General features: G+C 41.4%; 1 non-coding gene across 1 annotated transcript; it reads left to right on the top strand.

The window, feature by feature from the left end:
- The first annotated feature begins 6,254 nt into the window (after window positions 1-6,254).
- On the top strand, window positions 6,255-6,362 carry LOC118595067. The gene has a single exon (XR_004946445.1). It is a non-coding gene; the product is annotated as a U6 spliceosomal RNA (small nuclear RNA).
- The last annotated feature ends 322 nt before the right edge of the window (window positions 6,363-6,684 follow it).

Genomic DNA, 6,684 nt, shown 5'->3' with positions numbered 1-6,684 from the left:
GGGTTTCTAGGGCCAGGAAGTCCCTAACTCTCACACCAAACTAAACCTATCTACCCCCATTTAAAGTTCTGGGGATGTTTGTTATCAAGCACCCTGCTAGCCACTTTTCTGTCTATTCACATTTATGCTCTGCCTTCTCACCCACAGGTTTCTAAGAGCTAGACTGGTGCATAGTAGACAGTACTCTGAGCTATACATTCCAAGAACCCAAAGCCTCACCCCCATCTCATCCACCATGTTCCTTGGATTGATAAATACAAATGAATTGAAACATGGTGTTGAGAGAAAAGGGGAAGATGGGGCTCTTAAATTATAATACTAGTTTGGTTTTTTAAAAAATTGGGCTTGGTAAAAACCTTTATAGTTTTAAAATTCACTATTTAATTTAATCTTTATAACTACAAGGGATAGACGGGTCGGAATTAAGCCAATAAAAATTAAAAGACCTATAAACATTAAATGATTAAGAGCACTTGTTACTCTTGCAGAGGACTAGAGTTGTGTTCCCAGGCTGATGGTGGACAACTCACAACTGCCTGTAACTGCCACTCTAGGCAGTTTGAGTGCCTCTTTTGGCCTCTGCAGGCACCTGCACACACATGTGCATACACACACACACACACACACACACACACACACACACACACACACAGCTGGGGGATGTCTTTCTGTATGCTGTGAATATGTGTTGTTCCCATTGGTTAATAAATGGACTGCTTTGGCCTATGGCAAGGCAGCTTAGAGGCAGGTGGGAAATCCAGGACAGAGACAGGAAAAGGAGGGGCACAGACAGAAAGGAGACACCAGCTGCCACCAGGAGAAGCAAGATGTGAAAGTGCTGGTAAGCCACGGCTACATGGCAATTTATAGATTAATAGAAATGGGTTGAGTTGTAGGAGCAAGCTAGTGAGAAGCCTGAGCCATTAGGCCATCCAGTTTGTAATTGATATAAGCCTCTATGTGTTTATTTGGGTCTGAGCAGCTGTGGGACCAGGCGGGACACGGGAAAACTTCTAGCTACAATACACAAGTAAATAAAAAATAAATAAAATAACTGTTTAAATAGTTAAATTACATATTTTGGAGTTTGATGAGATCTCATTTTGTTGTGAGACATGTTTTGCTATAAATTACTGTGCAGGCATTAATAATTACTGTGTGTCATTCTCTTTATAACAGAATTCCTGCTATGAATTTAGAAAAACTGAATTCTAGTCCTATCTAGCTACCAGGCTCTCAAAATCTCCCTGAGGACATGTCCCTAGTGACCATTACTACCTCCTAAGAGGCCATCTATCTTAAAGGGTCCCTTATTTCCTAATGGTGCCATTCTGGAGATCAAGTCTTTAGCACGTGGCCTTTAAGGAGACCCTCCATATTTGAACTGTAACATAAATGAAAATACAAATTGTAAAATTATGAGGCTGACAGTGTATGTAGATCTGTTGTAGCATGTTTGCCTAGTATGTGAAAGTTCCTGGTGTTGATTCTCAGCACTCAATACAGTAGAATGCAAAATAAATTCCCGTGTCAAATAAAGGCATATGTGTAAGCACATGTGTGCATAAAGCAACTGAAAGACTCTCCTTTTCAGTCATGTACCCTTCTTCCTCCTATCTCGTCTTACCCACAATGCACTGATGTGTGCTTGGAGCCGAAGCAGTCGAAAGGGCAAAGCAGAAGCAGGAAAGTGCTTAACTACTGGTAAAAAAAAAAAAAAAGCATCTTTTACGTGAATGAAAAACAACAGAAAAAATGATATTTAAGAACTTCTTTAAAAAGTGACAATGTCATTGTTAAAACCAGAAATCCAATCTCTATAGAATTTTTATTCTCATCAATTTCTTCTTATTGATTGCATAAAGTCTAAGAAACTAAGTTACTGAGACTATGTCGTTAAATCTCTGAGGGAATTTTGCTATTGAATTAGTACCGAGGACAATTTTAAGAGCCATGTCATATTGCTTGCCTGAGTTAAGTTTCCGTTGTCCAGTATTGAGCTACTAACCAGAAATTTTTGACATGCCTGGACAAGTCCTGAGTTATTAGAAAATAACTTCACATTTCCTTATCTTTCTGCTGCAGTGACCATTAGTAACAATGTTTTGTGGTTAGGTTGCTTGGTTGGGTTGCTTGGCAACTCAACAGTTCCCTGATCTTTTCCCAAAGAAAGTTTCCTGGTCTGCTTACTATAAAACCCACCTGAGAAAAATAAAATTTTGCAGTTTGATCAGAATACTGTCTTGCTGTCAATTCTTTGTGTCTCTTGTCCCTTTCATTCGCCATTCCCCCTTCTAGGGTCTCTGCTGAAGATCCTGCTGGCCGGGACAAATTAGGATCCGAGATGCGATCTGTTTTTTACTTCTTAACTGTTAGCTTTTTGAAACGGAAAAAGGGATTGCCATATAATACTTTGTACTGAATTCTTTAGAAGAATTCCTACTTAATAACAGCAAGCAAAACCTAGAAATACTTCAAATCACTGACTGCTGAGATAATCAGTGGGGCTTGCCCTAACTGCACACAGCTGATACCACCTCTCCATGCAGAGAGGCCTCCCCTGCATAGACTCAGCCAGCTCCCCAAAGGAAGCCACAAGTTTTTTATAGTTGCTACCAGCAAAGGGCGCTCATTCTTTTTTACATTTCCAAATTAGACACATTAATTACTCTTCAGTTCAAACTCACATTTGGTTCTAACACTACAAACATTTGATTAGGATATAAGACTGAACAAGTCAATATATTTATTCAAATTTTGCTAACTATCCCGCTAATATCTTTTATAGCAAAAGAAAAATACCTTTGTTTCTGGCTCAGGAGCCAATGCAACATGTACACTGCACAAGCTGTCATATCTTATTGTTTAATTTAAAATTTTTTATGTGTTTGTATATTTTGCCTGCATGTATGTCTGGTACATATTTGGTGCCCACTTAGGCCAGAAGAGGGCATCAGTTCCCCTGGAACTGGGGTTACAGAGGATTGTGAACCATCTTGTGGGTTTTGGGAATTGAACCTGGGTCCTCTGCAAAAGCAGCCAATGCTCTTAATGCTAAGTCACCTCTCCAGCCCTTATTTGTTATGTTTTACTTGTATCATTTAATATGTAAGAGCTTAAAGAGTGTCTCTGTCTTACCTACTCCATAATGTTTTGTTTCGTTTTTTTAAATCCACAAACAATAATTTTATATATGGTTATGTCCCCTTCTCATATCTCATTCTTTTTATTGGGTGGATAGCATATTGTTATTAGATGGTCTTGATTTTATGCTGTTATAGCAAGCATCACCAAGATGGTGACCTAATACAAAATAAGATCACCTCCTGTGCACCACCCTGGACTCCCTGTGGTGGCTGGGCTGCCTCCATCTCACTCCCTTCTATCACGATGTGTTCCCACAATTGCGGAAGCGGAAGAGAGACTCTCTATGGGCTCCTAAAATGCTGCCCAAATTTCCAGATCAAATTACATTGGCATATCAAATTGTTATATATATAATGTATATATAATCACACATACACACACAGACATAGACACAGACACACACACACACACACACACACACACACATACACACACACACACACACACACACACACACACACACACACACACATCATACTCAGAAGGAAAAGGAAAAGCCAATGTTTGGCTGAGGCAAGATGATTCCGGTAAGCCTGGACCACATAGTAAAGCTTTGTTTCCAAAACTCAGCAGTTTGCAAGGATGGAGCTCAGAGACACATGCACGCGAGGCAAGTGCTTTATCGCCAAGCTACATTCCTAGCTTTTCACACTTATGTACTCACACGTTGGCTCTCATTGCGTTGCCCACGTTTGTTTTTGATTCCTGGACTGGAGCTCTCCTCATTTCCTAACCTTTCAAGTAGCTGACCTGAGGGGGTGGGAGCAGTGAGCCAGTGGTTGTCCAGGGCACTGCCAGGTGTCTCCCTTGGCAGGAACAACAGCAGCAACAAAATGGACATCTGGGAAATACAGAAGATCAAGCTAATGAAAAATAGTAACTCTATACATTCTGGGAGGGAAAGCCTAAGGCTGGATGTCCTGTAAACGGATACTGGCTTAGGTATTTTATAGGGCTCCTGGGCCCTCCCCTGTTCCCTATTGTTCCTGTCTGGACACCTGGCCCTCTGCCTTCTCGCCAGTTTCTTCTCATAGAATTGACTATGAGAAGCTGCTTCTCATTGCAGAGAACCTGCTTTTACCTCCTGCTTTACCTATGTTTCCCTAACTCTGCTTCTCTGAGACTACAAGAGCAGGTTACTGAACATTTGGGTTGCTTTAAGGTGTGTGTGTGTGTGTGTGTGTGTGTGTGTGTGTGTGTGTGTGACCCTATAGTGTAAAGTTCAAGAAATGGATTGTATGCACAAAAGGAAACTATACCTAGAGTTTCGATGGATGTTAACTAACATTACAGGGTATGTGCATGTATGCACACAGAGGAAGCCACACAACACAGAGAAGAGACAGACCAAAAACAAAAGAAAGGAAAAGCAAGACATGATTAAGACAGAGAATGTGGGTTCCAATTCTGTCTTTCCAAGTCACTGGCTGTTGCAACTTACTGACAGCTACTAAGGCTTAGTGTGTGCTCAGTAAGGTCCCGTTTTCCTCTCTGCATGTTTGAGTGAGGTCTTGCTCCTTCTCACAAGTGACATGAGACTCTAAGGGACCAGACAGAATCCTTACCCTCATTTTGGTGTTCTGTTTGCTCAGAACTTTGGGACAGGGAAGGAGCTAAGTAATGAGTTCTGACAGCCTTCACTTCCCCACTGGTCAAATGTTTCATTAGTGAAGCTGCTGTTATATCCAGTGCTAAGACTCAATGGAAGTGCATATTTCTCAGACTGGAACAATAATGCACCATGAATAAAATCTTACTTTTAAATATTTAAAGCATTTAATTTATGAGTGTGTTTTTTTGCCTGCATATATGGACACACATCAAGTGCATGCAGTGCCTAGAAAGGCCAGAAGAGGGCATCAGATCCCCTGAAACTAGAGTTAAAGACAGTTTGGGGTTGCCATGTGGGTGTTGGAAACTGAACCTAGGTCCTCTGTAATAGCAGCAAGGGCTCTTAAAGGCCGAGCAATCTCTTCAGCTTCAAGCATGAGGAAAGGCTTGCTTTTCAATTTCACCTGCACAGCAGACTGCATTCTCCTCATTTTACAATCCTAGTTTAGATTTCAACTCATGATGCTTTGCCAAGTGCTTCTACAGTCTGCTCGGATCTCCAGATTTCGAAGTCCTTGTGGCACAAAACACAGGAGTTAGCTCCCACCAGTCTCTGTCCTTCCCTGTTGGTCTCATTTATAGAATTACATTTTTTAATTCTTTGAAAGTACAGATGATGCTTTCGATTCATTTTGGACATTCTTCAGGAACTTGTGAGTATGACATTCAGTTACATAGAACAGTTGATTGATTAATTCTAAGCCATGCAAACTTGGCTTGGGTCTCTTTTGATGCAAGGACAAAGAATAATCCAGGGAAACCAACATGTGGTTCCCAACTGCCAGCTCTCCTAGCTAATACAGATCGTTGCTTTGTTGATAGAACTTGCCCATCCTATCAATAAAACTAATGGCATTCATCGATGCATGCCATTCTAGTGACTATAAATTTAGCCTTAGCATTTGTAAAATATACTTTGCACTTTATCAGAATGCTATAATGTGCTTTGAAAAATATTAGGAGCCCCTCTCTCCATCTCTTGGTCAACCATTCTATATATTGTTATATATCATCCTCAAGTGGTTTTTTTTTCTTCAGACTTTTACTACAGTAGTATATAGCTTGTCAGAAGTGTGTATAAAACTCATTGCTTGCATGTGTATGTGTGTGCTATATATATGTGTGTGTGTGTGTGTGTGTGTGTGTGTGTGCGTGTGTATGTGTGTGTGTTCACATGTGTGGGTACACATGAGTGTGCAAGCACAAGTTCACATATGTGTATACGGAGGCCAGAGGCTGAAGTTAGGTGTCTTTCTTGACCACTCTCTACCTCATTTATTGAGGCAGGGTCTCCATATGCTACTCTCATTAAGCAGCTTGTTCCAGGGATCCTCTGTTTCCAACTCCCAAGCGCTGGAATTTCAGGTGGGTTTCCATGCTGTTGTCTGGCTCGTTCCTCTGAATTGCAACACTTTTTTCCACATTGAAACATTTCCTCCAAGAGGGAAGCAGAGGTTACAAAAGGCCACGCATGCACAAAACCAAAGCTTGTATGAGTGCTGGCTTCTTCAGCACATGTACTAAAATTGGAAAGATACAGAGAAGATGAGCATGGCCCCTGAGCAAGGGATGACAGGCAAATTCATCAAGCATTCCACATTTATAAAAGCAACAACAACCTGGAAGATTCCTGAAGACCCCTTTCAACAGCATAAAAAAAGAGTAAGAAGCTGCTGGGCTGGAGACTCTGAGCAGCCCAGTGGTGGAAAGATAGTCAGATCCAGCTGCAGAGCTCCTTCAAACTGTGCAGAGAGCCCCAGCAGCTCCTGGGTTGCAATTTGCAGAAGTCGGAAGTGGCCACCTGTGCTGGGGTGGGCTTTCTGGTGATGCAAGAATCATGCCTGTCCCTCATAAGTAACCTCTACCCAAACCCCTGTTAGTAAGCCAATAAAAACACCCACTAGTTTCACCAAATTGGCTATGGGC

This window comes from Onychomys torridus, chromosome 13 (genome assembly GCF_903995425.1).
Source record: "Onychomys torridus chromosome 13, mOncTor1.1, whole genome shotgun sequence".
Lineage (NCBI taxonomy): Eukaryota > Metazoa > Chordata > Mammalia > Rodentia > Cricetidae > Onychomys > Onychomys torridus.
Note: the sequence above shows the minus strand (reverse complement) of the source record. Positions and strands in the feature narration are given on the sequence as shown.